Genomic DNA, 14,171 nt, shown 5'->3' with positions numbered 1-14,171 from the left:
AGAGCAGGGGAGGGAGAGAGGAGTCACATACTAGAACAGTGTGTGATGTGTGTGCAGAAAGAGCAGGGGGAGGGAGAGGAGTCACATACTAGAACAGTGTGTGTGCAGAAAGAGCAGGGGAGGGAGAGAGGAGTCACATACTAGAAGCCCTTTTGGCCTCAGCAGATCGGAGGCCTCGTGAACACTGCGAGAGGAGGAGGGATATGGTGGATGTGACTTCAGAGGAATATACATCCTGTGACACTGGTGAGTCCATCCCTAACAGAGAAAAATAACTAAATAATAACACAGAAGGAAGCTCTACAAGAGCCCCTCACAGTGCTCAGAAGTACAAAAATAATAAAACAGTAATTCCAGACAGGAAGGAGCTCTGCAAGAAGCCCATGCTGCCTGAGCTGACTAAATACTTCCTGATCTTAGTATTCATTCACAGTCATGTCTCTCGTCTCCAGGCGTACAGGGCCTTCATTCATCGACATGGGAAGAGGAGGGCACATCCAAGCAAGGGGTCCTACCCACCCATTCGTCGATGAATAAAGATACGCTGTTTGGTGTGCACCCCTCCTCCCACTCAACAAATAAATGAAATTAAGAAGAAAATGTTTTATTGAAAACTAATAAAGCTATGGGTGCATTTTGGGGATAATTCAACAAAAAAATGAAATTAAGAAGAATATTTGTTTTATTGAAAATAAAACTATGGGCAAGTATTGCTTGGGGATAATTCCATAAAAGAATAAAATACCAATGCCAAGATTTGAGCCGGCCACCTCCGTGATGCCATGCCCCTGCTCTGCTCAGTGAACCACTGACATCTCTTGGCTCCCAGCAGGGCGGCTCGTCCCTTTTGCCGTTTACCTCCATGTGCTTGTAACAGTCAAAAACCCAAACACAGTTAAAACGCACAATTTTTCTTTTCCGAGAGCCAAAAACCACACAAACCTTTTCCACGGGACTGTGTCAGCCACGGCACATTTGTTCCATGGGCCTGTGTGAGCCAGGACAGGTAACTGCACAGTTTCTTGTCCAGGAAATCATGTCACCAAGCTTCAGTGTTTTGTCCTAAAAGTGCAGGCCACAGCCAAGCATACAAAAGCTGCCCTCAAAACCCTGTTTTTCTCCCATGTGTTTGTGAAAGTGGCAAGTATTTTCTCCAAGAAATCCCCAAAAACACATTGAAAATGCGCAAAAGACAAGTTCATAAATGCACAACAACTGATGTAACCACCAAAGAAACGGAAGCTGCTTCGGTCCAGTGGCTTGCCTGAACATGACATGTTGCCTGCTTTTTTCTGGGTGGCACAGGCGAAATATTTTATGGCAAAAAAAAGCAGTTAAAATTTAACTTTCAGAGTACTACCAAGAAAAAAGCAGTTAAAATGTAAGGTGGCCCCATGTATACCTCCGGGAAAAAAAAAAAAAGAAAGAAAACGGCCCGTTTTAAGTCATGTGACTGTGGAAATGCATAGACTTCAATTTTTATTATTATTTTGATGTCATTTTATGACACAGTTTCATAGGACACTTAAAATGTTCAAAAGCACAGAAGAAACAGCCACGTCACAGGGCTGCACGCGTATTGGCGGGAAATTTTGACCTGTATTCAACCTTTACTAAAAGTGCACTCCTCCCGCAGGGCTGCGGAGCAGATCAAATCCAGAAAAAACTAAATCCACCTCCCAAAATTAAAAAAATCCCAAAAGCCCATTCCCTAACACTGTCCATTCCCTCAAAAATCCAGCCACCTCCGAATTTCCGTGCTGCTGCTCTGCTCTGTGGCCTTCCTTCCTGGCTGGCTCAAGACCCAATCCTTCTCCCCAGGGAGACAGGAGCAAGCACCAGAGCAAAGACAGACAGACTCCTCTCCTGCAGCAGGGCTGGTGTGGTCTCAGCTGCCTGTAACCAGCTCCCCACGGGCACCCCACCACCACCAGCTGCCCTGCTCATCGCAGGAAAGCCCCAGCTGGGACCAGAGAGCCACCCCCAGCTTCCCCTTATACCTGCATCACTCCAAAGCATAGCAGTCCCTGTGACTGTTGAGACTAGGGCACCAGCTTCGTGGGAAGGCGGTGGGCAGCTGCATGGGGAGGGGGAACGGGTGCACCTGCAACAGGGAGAAAAACACATCATGCCAGCTTGGGGACCTGGGGCTGTGCCAACATCCTCCTCCTCCAGACCTGGGAACAGCCAGGTCATGCAGGGTCCCATGGAACTGTGATGGCTTCTGGGAGGGGCACCCCTAGGCTCCTGCTGTTCCATCCCTTGCCCTGGGCCCAGATGACCTTCTCCAACGTCAGGAAAGCTTCTCCAACTTCCTGATCCTCAACCCTTGGTCTCTCAGCTGTGACTCCTCATTCCCACAGCCATGTGCCCACAACTGCCTGCACCTTCCTCACAAGCCAGCTTGGAAGCTTCTGAGTCAGGCGAGGCTCTGAATCCCAGCCTGATCCACACACAGCTCCCCTCAAAGACGGGCACATGTGCATGTGAGCCCAGGGCTAGCTGATACACATTCCCAAGGTCCACAGTCCACACCGCAGGCTTCAGGAAGGAACCCTCGGCCAACAACCACGAAAGGAGCAGCGGGCAGAGGAAGAGATGCCCGCCCTAGTGCTGCTCATCAAAGAGATGCTGGAAACAACCCCAACATCCATCAGCCGACTGAGACACCAGTCAGCACACCACCGCCAAACGCTGGCCACGGACAAACAAGGCAGCTGTAAATCTGCACCTCAGCACACGTATCAGGACATAGAGTTTCAGTAAACAACACAGGGAGTTCAAAACAAACTTTAATTTGGTTGAACACAATAGTTGTTAAGCAAACAATGATTTTCAATCTGAAAACATGCCCTGTTCCACCCTGCAGAAAACCCCAGTACTCAGAGGCACAAGGCAGTTAGCAAGGTCACCTGCCAGGCCTTCCTCACACAGCTACCTGCATGGGGGCACCTGGCCTGGAGCTGGAAAGGTGAGAGCAGCTGCAGTGGACTGTCCTCCTTTGCACAAATCCAGGGAGCCTCAGCTCAGTCTATCCTCAGTGGACAGATCCACCTCCAGCTGCTGCACCAACATTTCCCAGATGTATTCCCCAACACGAGGAGCTGCCAACCAAACTGTTCACACGTGGCTGCGAGCTAAGCAGCTCTTGGCATCCAACAGGACCCTTTGCATTCCATCCAGAACACTGCAACTGGTTGTGTTGGACACACCTCATTGTCCTGGGGACTGGCCTGGCTCCAGAGGGACAGTTCAGCCGAGGCTGCCCACCTGAGAACTCCAGGAGCATCTTGGCTCCCCAGAAAGCATCTCACCAAGCTTGGCCACTAAAGCACTGCACCTGCGGGGCGGAACAAAACATGGACTTACACACAGAAGCTGCCTTCCCACCTGGAAAACTGGCACCTATAGACCCATACATGAACTCGGGAGGTAGCACTGCCCCACAGCATGCCACATTCCAGCTCCTAGCCCACCAACAGCCTGTTCCTCTCTGCCCACTTTAAATCCCCACCAACAGCACTGGCTGAGTGCGTGTGACCTGGGGTTCACATATCCCAGAGCTTGTAGGAAGGTCTCACCTGGCTGGGGACAGGTGCTGGCTTAGCTCCATAGCAGACCCAGAGTCAAGGAAGGTGGGTGAGGCTGGCAGCAGATCTGGAGGGCTAGACAAGGGGGTGTGAGGCAAGGCCCTATTTTGAAGCAACAGGTGGGGAAAGGCCCTATCAGGAGCCGCTCTAAGGGCTTGACATACATCACACATGGTGCTCTTTCCAGGACCCTCATGGCTGTACAGCTAACAGAACAGGACACATCCAGCAAAGTCACTCGTTAGTCACAGAGGGCACCTGTGAGAGGTCAGAACAGGCTCCAGCAGAAGCTGGGAGCAAGGAGACAGGAGTGACTGGGGTGTGAAGGAGATGGGAGACTCAGAAGAAGTTCCTTGCTTTTGATCAGCTCAGCTCTGGCCACTGTGGCCACTTGGGGAGTGAACCAGTGGACAGAAGATCCTCTGTCTCTCCGTTTCTCTGTATGTCTGCCATTCCAATAAATAAAAACATTTTTTAAAAAATGCTATGACTCAGAGAATAATCAGGTCTTGATCCTACTTAGGAATGGACTGTCTTTGCTTGGGGAAAATGACAGCAAAGGTTTCTGGGGCTCAAGAAGGTCTTGGAGAATGGATTTCCGAAGTCTCAGCTCCTGATGCCCATCGACACGCCAGGCATCAACTCAGCCTGAGACCGGGGCTCTTACCTCTGGGGGAGAGAGAAGTCAGAAGCTGGCCTGAGGGGCTGTGTCATCAGGAAACCTTCAACCTGGATTGCCTCTCCATTGCCTGAGCCAGGGCCCTGCTCCAGGTACACACTCTGCTGACTGTCGCTGCACAGGGCAGCAATTCCTGCAGAGAAACCAAGTTCAGCCCACAGAGGACACGAAGATGACTGAGTGGAGGAAGTCACATAGTCCAGCACAGCTAGCTGGGGTGGCAACACAAAGACTCAGTCTCTGAGGAAAAACCATCGCAACCACAACCGATAACTGCCTTGTTAGTCCTTAGGATACAAAACTAAGGTTTGGGTCTGCTCAGGCCCAGGTCCCTGCAGGCTCTCCTCACCCTGCACCTCACACCACCCTCCCCAGTACACCTTCCCCGTGCTGGTCTGGAAAAACCAGAGGGAAGGACAGGCTTCGTGACCCTGTCTCAGCCTCCCTCCCAGCAAGCAAAGCAGGGTGTGGTCACTGGGTCGTCCATCCTGGCTGTGAGCTGTTCCCAGACCCCATCTACTCCCTGATCCCCACACCGATGCCCATCTATCTCCACGTGGTAACATGGACACACGAGGGGCACCTACAGTCTCATCTACACCAGTCCTCGGCACAGTCTGACTCTCTACCGTCAACATTAGCTGGCCACCAGGTGAGGTCCGACCTGTGTTGAACATTGGTGAGCTCTGCACCTATAGCCACAGTGCCCCTGTTCCAACGTCCTGTAACAGTCAATGCAACAAGGGGGTTGGGGGCTTGTCAGAAAGCAACCCCCCAGATACCGTGATGCTAGGACCTTGGGGACACTCACCGGACCATGGACGCCAGAGGTCCAGATGCCTCTCCTCTGCACTGGGGTCTTCGGCCACCACCAGCTGGGCTGGCTGCACATGCTGGAGCTGGGACCTTCGGCGCTGCCTGTGCTTAACAAACCAGTTGGAGATGTGCTTTGCAGTCAAGCTTGTCTCCAAAGCCAAACTCTCCTGTCTGAAAACAGCACAACTAACTGTCCACTCCTGGTTCGTGCCCACACTTCCACAGAAACCAAGCTGACCTCTCCAAAGGCAGCAGAATTGGCACCCGCTGCGCTGGTGGCTGACCAGGGCCTCTCCTAGCCACCTGCTTAGAGAAGGCACAACACCTCCAGGCCCAGCCTCAGTTCAGGAGCCAGACCAGGCCAAGCCTCGTAGGGAGCCGAGCCTCAGCAGGCCTTGTAGAGCAGGCCCGCAGTGTCCTGAACCTCGGGAGGGGCCCGGTCTGTGCAGTCACCACCCCCAGCACCATGCACCCCACACATGGGGTGACCCTGAGCCAAAGTGCCAGCAGAGAGGGGTACCCAGCCCAGTAAGCAGCTGACAGGAGAGGCCACCAGGAGGAGCCATTGGACTGCAGGAGGGATTTGCCGAGGGAGCAGGAACCAGGCACTGTGGACCAATGCTCCTACGCTCAATCCTCACCCAGTAATACCCTCTTGGCCTGCACGCCTACAACCACACTGGGAACCTCAGAAGATGCCTGGGAGTGCCCTCTGTAGACTAGGCACGGGTACGCCCTCCCACAAGAGGATAAAGAACAGGTGTGGGGGCAAAGGCCCAGGGACAGGCAGTTGAGGAAGAGGTAAGTCTTCCACCTGTTCTTACCCACTGAGCCTTGCTGGGGTAGATGCTCACACCTCAGGCAAATTCCTCCAGCCTCTGGTGGACCTCTCTGGGGAAGTTCCGACTCTTGAGACCATCCAGGCAGAGGCCTGCGGGCGGGGGATTCCTGGAGGAGATACCAGCACAGTGAGGGGGCCCAGCGGTCCCCTGCCCCGTGACAGCAACATTTCTGAGGCAATGCTGCCCCACAAGTGAAAATCAGCATCTAACCTACACACCTGCAGGCCACGGCGAGGAGCTCAGTCCCAAGACCCAAAGAGGGCTCCAGAATCTGGGTTCCCACCCCCGCATTTTCGCTTTTCCACATGGCTTTTCCATGTGTCCTGTCCTCCCTGTCTCCATGTGGGAATTCTGAGGCAAAGTCCTCGGCCTTCCCACCCATCTCTCTGTGCAGCCCCACCCCCACACTGAGTTCACTGAGTTATCACTAGTGGCCCCCAGGGTACCTGCCAGCCCACTGCGCCCCTCAAATACATGGGGACACCTGGCAATGAGGCTGCAGCTGAAGGTCTGTGTGTTGGCTCCCACTCCCCTGCCTCCCTAAGGACTACCCAGATTCCACTCCAATTCAAGTGTTTCTTGCACCAGAGGCATCGGGGCTGGTAAACATTCTGGCGGCTCTCACCTGCCCCCAGCCCTCCGGCTGCTGCCTCAGTCAGGGCTCTCCCAGTAAAACTTCTCTAGCTTCACCCAGGGTCCCTGAGCCAGCTCCTCCCCTCACCACGGGCAGCAGAGGGTCACTGCTGTTCTCCTTTATCACCCTAGACTTCCTTCTCTGCATGCCACACCCCGCACTTCCCCTCACCCCCGGCCACTCCTCAGCTGACCACTGCAGGGGGTATGAGGAGTAGCTAGGCTGCTCAGGCCACTGGACAACATCCCCAGCACTACTCCTGAGATTGAAGCCTCCTGGAGCTAGGCAGGGGACATGTCCCAGTTGGTCACAGATTTTCCCCACCACTGAATGTGTCTACATTTCTACTAAAGACAAATATCGCCTTCAGCTCCAAAGCCTATGTGGACATACATATAATGCACTGGGCACCTTACACATCCCAAATGCAGCTCATCTCCCTGGAACCTCTCTCCCGACCCCTGCCCTGTGTGCCTTAACAAGAACCACCACACTCCTGGTTCCCACCCAGGACCAAAAGCCCTGGGATCTGTTCCCTCTTTACTGAATACAGCTGTTCTTGGACCATGATTTGGGTCTTGGGCAATGTCTGAGCCCCCAGGAGACACGCCCCCTCCTGATAGCCCTCAGGGTCAGCCAGCACCATCAGAACACAGCCCCAGGATCTCTTGGCAGGTGAAAACCCAGACACCACCTGTCTCTATGGTTACAGGCGAAGGTCACTGCTACATTTTCCAAAGACTGGGAACACCCCTTAAACCAGTGGACACCCCTTAAACCTTAAACACTGGTGCCCACAAGACCACCACCATCCCTCAGGCAGGGTCTCCTTCCAAGGCTGGGACAGACCTGCACTACCAACACTGAAGAAGCCCCTCCCCACAGCGCAGCCCCCTCAGACCACGGTCTCTGCAGAGACCTGCCTGCTAGCGATGATGGATCCACTATGCTTTGTGCTCTGATATCAGTGCCACCTGCAGGAAAGCAGAGCCTAGAGTACCCCAGCATCCAGACCCAAGGTGTGCTCCCCAAACAGCTTGAGTGACAGGATGCCACCCCACACTGGTCACCAAGTGGCTGCCTCTGCTGGGCTTCCACTGGCAGGCTGTCAGCCTCTGTGTGGTGGGTCATACAGCCCTAGCGGTCCCAGGCTCACTGACTGCTGGACTTCGAAGGACTTGCCTCACATTGGCCTCCCTGCAAGCAAGTCTCTGTGGTACAGGCCATCTCTTCTCCCCCCAGCGGCCATGGGGTGTGTGGAGAGCACTCAGAAACAGAAAATACACGTGCGTAAGGCCATGACCAACCCCCCAGGGTCCCCTGACACACAGAACTAAAGCCCAGCAGTACCTCTGCCTGCAGCGGGATTTCTGCCTTTGGTTCAGCGCAACCACACCCAGCTTCCTCCTGGCCAGGGGAGTGAATGTCGTTCCAGAGCTGCACCAGCTCACGGCTGCCTCCTGGCACCCGACAACCCTGTCAAGGAGGGTCCACTAAAGCCACATGTTGGTAGGAAGAACCAGGTCTGGATGGACCCACGGTTAGCAGTGCTGAGGGCTACAGTGGGGAATAAATAAACAGACACAAGCTAGAACCTGGAACAAGTGACATCAGGCGGCCAGGGAGGCATCAACTGCACAGAGCAAGGCCTTGGCCTCCTGCAGAGGGAATGACATACTGAGAGGTGCCTAGAAGAGAGTGTTGAGGATGGTAGGAAGCACTGCTTCAGAACAAGCTGGGGTCAGGGTCAGGGTCAGGGTTAGGCAAAGGTCAGGACGGGAGACCGGAACCAGGAGATGGAGCCTGGGGAGGAGCAAGAAGCTGTAAGCCTAGGCTCACACTAAGGTTTCATCTGCAGCTTCGGATGTCAAGCAAAGACTGCACACTAGCTCTGAGAGGCCAGCAGAGTGGACAGGACCCCTCAGAGGGAGCCGAGCATCCTGACCAAGCCCTACTGCACTCCCTGGCCCTTATGGGAGCCCTGCCGGCAGAGGTTCCCCGGAATGGAGCACAGCTCGGTTCACGGGAAGCAATTCAGAGTGCTCACCCAGCACAATCAGGGCCACACCCCGACACAAACCTAACATTCTTCTGGCAACAAAGCCACAGGCAGCCCCACAGGTGGAGAAGAACCATAAGACACTTCCCAGCAATGCAGGGCAGACCTTGATGTCCAGGAAAGGGATTCCAGGTGCCACCAGACTGGGGACCGGGGTGATGATGGGAGTACCTGGCCATCTGATCACTGTCAGCGCTCCAAAGCCAGAACAGGTTTCACTCCACCTGCTGTGTTTATGAGCTGGCACCACTTGATGCACATCCAGTACTCAGATTCCCAAGCTGCCTGTAACTCACTCAAGTGAGAATCACCGGGATTAATCTTTGTATGAAACACCTCTACCTCACCTCCTAGGGCTCCCAGGCAGCCCTAAGGGGTTGGCCTGTGAGATGTGGGCCAGCAACTCATTGCTAGCTCCCGGCACATGGATAATGCTTCAATGGTGCACCCTGTGCCTCCCTAGGCAGCCCCTCACTCCACTGGCTGCTGAGCCCGCATGTACCTTCAGAAACCGGCAGGCTGCCTGTTGCTGTTCCTGCTGGGCCAGGACATGGGTACACACCAGGGCCACATTTGCATTGTCCAGCAGGTGCAGGCACAGGTGGCTGATCAGAATGGCAGAAACCAAAGGCTGCACCTGGGTGAGGTCATCTTGGAGCCTGCCCGTGAGTGTTCCCAAGCTCCCTCAGCATCATGAAGCTCTGCATTGTGCCACTCTGCCAACAAAGACCATGATCAGACCGTGTGCACACAGCAGGCCACACTGCAACCTCCATGCCAGATCAGCTGCAGTGCCCACCTGGGAACGGCCAAGGACCACACGCCTGCAAAATCTCCTGCTGCCCTCCACCACAAAAAGTCTGAATCCTGAGAGGGTGACCCCACGGGAGAGTGACCAGCACTAGTCCACCTCTTTGTCAACACTATTACTGATGTAATTGGAGTCAGGTGGGGGCAGAGTACAACTCCTGCTAGTTTACTCCCCAGATATCCTCAAGGGGCTTTGCAAAGCCAGGTGACAGTATGGATCTCCCACGTGAGCGACACAGACCGACCACCTGAGCTATCACCCGCTGCCTCCCAGGGTGCAGTTGGGGGCCGGGCTTGAACCCAGGTACCTCACTATGACACATGGGATCCCCGGCAGACTTAACTGTTCCTCCAGAGCCTGCCCCCAGTCACCTGACTTGCCTGAGCCTCCCTCTTCCGCAAGAGGAACTTGGTTCTGTTTCCTGGGGGAGGCCCCCAGCGCGATCCGGGGCACTTGACCATTTCTAAAACCCCAAGATGCCTGTGCAACTCATGGTGCCGCACCCTACGGGTCACCGAAAATGCTTAGCTTCCACAGGTTCAGTCCCACGAGGATGGTCATGAGCAAAGTGGTAGGATTTTCTTAGAGGCCGTGGGCCTCTGTGTACCCAGAGCCTACCCAAAACACCTCACCTCCCGAAGCAGCCACGGGTCCCTACTGCACCTCCTGAAGCATCCACGGGTCCCTACCTCACTTCACAAAGCGCCCACGGGTCCTTACCTCACCTCCTGAATCACCGACGAGTCCCTACCTCACCTCCCTAAGCGCCCACAGGTCCCTACCTCACCTCCCGAAGCACCCACAGGTCCCTACCTCACCTCTTGAAGCACCCATGGGTCCCTACCTCACCTCCCGAAGCGCCCACGGGTCCTTACCTCACCTCCTGAATCACCGACGAGTCCCTACCTGACCTCCCGAAGCACCCACCGGTCCCTACCTCACCTCCCGAAGCGCCCACGGGTCCCTACCGCACCTCCTGAAGCGCCCACGGGTCCCTACCTCACCTCCCAAAGCGCCCACGGGTCCCTACCTCACCTCCCTAAGCGCCCGTGGGTCCCTACCTCACCTCCCTAAGCGCCCGTGGGTCCCTACCTCACCTCCCAAAGCATCCACGGGTCCCTACCTCACCTCCCTAAGCGCCCGTGGGTCCTTACCTCACCTCCCTAAGCGCCCGTGGGTCCCTACCTCACCTCCCTAAGCGCCCGTGGGTCCCTACCTCACCTCCCGAAGTGCCCACGGGTCCTTACTGCACCTCCTGAATCACCGACGAGTCCCTACCTCACCTCCCTAAGCGCTCACGGGTCTGACTCCACCTCCCGAAGCGTCCACAGGTCCCTACCTCATCTCCCGAAGCGCCCACAGGTCCTTACCTCATGTCCTGAAGAGCCCACGGGTCCCTACCTCACCTCCCGAAGCGCCCACAGGTCCTTACCTCATGTCCTGAAGTGCCCATGGGTCCCTACCTCACCTCCTGAAGCGCCCACTGGTACCTACCTCACCTCCCGAAGCGCCCACAGGTCCCTGCTTCACTACTTGAAGCGCCCACGGGTCCCTACCTCACCTCCTGAAGCGCCCACGGGTCCCTACCTCACCTCTGGAAGTGCCCACGGGTCCCTACCTCACCTTCCGAAGCGCCCACGGGTCCGACTCCTCCTCCCGACGCACCCTCACCAGTCCTGACCCTGAGTCCCGACCCACCTTGGGTCGTCCCGATCCTGCCTCCTGAAGCCCCCTTACTGGTCCCGACCCCGCCTCCCAAAGCCTCCTCCCGGGTCTGTCCCCACGTCTCATCACCTCCTCACAGGATGCCAGCACCTCCTCATGTATCCCCAACCTGTGTCCTGGTGCCCCCTTATCCGGTCCCGACCCCCTGTCCTGACGTACCTCACGGGGTCACCTTCTCACCGGGTCTTCACTCCCGGCCAGCGTCCCAGCCCTGGACCCGCGTCCTCTGAGAAACCTGGGCTCCGGGAGGCCAGGCCGGTGGAGGTGGGGGAGCTCCGGCACTGGCCTCCAGGAAGGAGGCCGGTTCACACTTAGGAAGGACGCGCGCTCCAGACAGCCAGGGCCTCCAGCGGGCACCGAGGGCGCCAGCGCCTGGCCCTGCCCTACCGTGCCCCTGCGCTGGGCACGAGTTCGGGTGGAGGCCCAGAGGCCCGGTGGAGGCCCAGAGGCCCGGTGGAGGCCCAGAGGCCCGGTGGAGGCCCAGGCTCACACCCCGTGCTGGGCGTCCAGGGCTCCCGGCCAGGCCAGGCCAACTCACCTGCAACGCCGCCCACTTCCCGCTTCCGCTGCACTCACTCCCGCTGGCCAAAGGACTGGAGGGTTCCCTACAAAGTATCCAGCCGATCAGAGGGGGAGACTGGCGGGGCTGGAGGTGCACTCAGGGCAGAAGGAGGCTGCAGGAAGGAGTGGAGCTGCCTGGGGTGCACATCCTCTGCCCTGCGGTGGGCGGAGGCAGGTGCGATCACCCCATTTCCATCACTGCGTGCTAATGTAGTTTGATAACCAAAGCAGCCCTCTTCCCCTCCTCCCCTGCTGACCCAGGAGAAAGAAAGAAAAAAAAAACCTGAAACATTTTTTCCCACCTACCTTCCTTTATTTCTGAACTTCCCACCCTAATATGAGGCCCACTTGGGCCTGCATCCCTCTTAACGATGTGAACAATTTTAAAAATAAAATAAAAAATTAAAACAAAAAAGGTTGCACTGCAAACTTAACCTAACTGAGCAACTAGCACTTTATTAAGTGATCCCTAGAAAAGAAACTGTAATTCATCCACTATGGGACTAACACACATCAGTTACTGAATACATAGGTAGCTTTATTAGTTTTGTGCTCATTATTCTCTCCCTCTTTCAGCATGATTAAAAAAAAAAAAAAAAAAACAGATCCACCAGGGCCCGATGTGGTAGCCTAGCAACTAAAGTCCTCACTTACAAGAGACAGGACCCCATATGGGCGCTGATTCTAATCCTGGCAGTCCTGCTTCCCATCCAGCTCGCTGCTTGAAAGTGGAAAGAATTTTTTTCAAGATTCATTTATTTTTATTTCAAAGGCAGAGTTACAAAGAGAAGAGGAGACACAGAGAAGGGGATGACTCACTTCCCAAATGGTCACAGCTGCTGGAGCTAAGCCGAAACAAAGCCAAGAGCCAGGAGCTTCTTCTGAGTCTCCCAGGAGGGTGCAGGATCCAAACTCTGAATCGTCCTTGACTACTTTGCCACATCTCAAACAGGGGGCTGGATGGGAAGTGGAACAACTGGAACACAAACCGGTGTCCATGTGGGATCCCAGCATATGTAAGACGAGTAGCTACTGAGACATCGCTCTGGGCCTACATTTTTCCCCTGAGATTTATTTATTTTTATTGGAAAGTCAGATATACAGAGAGGAGGAGAGACACAGAGAAGGATCTTCCATCTGCTGGATCACTTCACAAGTGGTCGCAACAACTAGAACTGAGCTGATCTGAAGCCAGGAGCCAAGGGTTTCTTCTGGGTCTCCCATGTAGATATAGGGTCCTAAGGCTTTGAGACATCTCCACTGCTTCCCCAGGCCACAAGCAGAGCTGGATGGGAAGCAGGGCTACTGGGACTAGAACTGGCACCCATAGGGGATACTGGCACATATGAGGCATGGAATTTAGCCATTAGGCTACTGTGCCAGGCCCAGTTTGTTTGTTTGTTTGTTTTTAATAAATATTTCTTGGAGCCAGCATTGTGGTGCACTGGGGTAAGCCACTGCCTGTGATGCTAACATTCCATATAAGCATCAGCTCAAGTCCTGGCTGCTTCATTTCTAACTCAGCTTCCTGCAAATACATTAGGAAAGGTGGTAGAAGATGACCAAGTACTTGGGTGCCTGTCACCCATGTAACAGACACATATGAAGTTCTTGGCTCCTGGCTTCAGTCTGGCCCAGCCTTTACATTTTAACCATGTGAAGAGTAACTCAGCAGATGGGAAATCTCGTGTGTGTGTGTGTGTGTGACTGAGTCTACCTTTAAAATAAGTAAGTAAATATTTTAGTAAATAAACACAATTATGACACATATACAAAAGGAGACTTAGTAGGCCCGGCAGCCACACTTCCCATCCAGCTCCCTGCTTGTGGACTGGGAAAGCAGTTGAGGACAGTCCAAAGCTTTGGGACCCTGCACCCAAGTGGGAGATCCAGAAGAAGCTCCTGGCTCCTGGCTTCAGATTGGCTCAGTTCCGGGGTCACTGTGGCCACTTGGGGAGTGAATCATTGGACGGAAGATCTTCCTCTCTGTATATCTACCTTTGCAATAAAAATAAATAAAATAATTTTTAAACAGAAGGAAAAGTGGTAATATCTCACAAAGCTGCAAGAGTCACTTCAAGGAACTATTATTTTTAAAGATTTATTTTATTTTCTTTACAAAGTCAGAAATACAGAGAGGAGGAGAGACAGAGAGGAAGATCTTCTGTCCGATGAATCACTTCCCAAGTGACTGCATCAGCCAGAGCTGAGACAATCTGAAGCCAGGAACCCAGAACCTCTTCCAGGTCTCCCATGCAGGTGCTGGGACCCAAAGCTTTGGGCCGTCCTGGACTGCTTTCCTAGTCTGCAAGCAAGGAGTTGGATGGGAAGCGTGACTGCCAGGATTAGAACTGGTACCTGTATGGGACCTAGGTGTATTCAAAGTGAGGACTTGACTGCTAGGCCACCATGCTGGGCCCCTCTGTTTTAAAGCCACTATCTGGTTTTTGGGAT

The 14,171-nt window shown here is 54.4% G+C and overlaps 1 pseudogene; it reads right to left on the bottom strand.

Annotated features, from left to right (window-relative positions):
* Positions 1 to 4,860: 4,860 nt before the first annotated feature.
* On the bottom strand, positions 4,861 to 10,806 carry LOC121163454 (annotated as a pseudogene).
* Between the last annotated feature and the right edge of the window lie 3,365 nt (positions 10,807 to 14,171).

The sequence above is a fragment of the Ochotona curzoniae genome, unplaced genomic scaffold (assembly GCF_017591425.1).
Source record: "Ochotona curzoniae isolate NIBS_2020 unplaced genomic scaffold, NIBS_Ocur_1.0 contig_622, whole genome shotgun sequence".
NCBI lineage: Eukaryota > Metazoa > Chordata > Mammalia > Lagomorpha > Ochotonidae > Ochotona > Ochotona curzoniae.
This window is presented reverse-complemented; position numbering and strand designations above follow the sequence as displayed.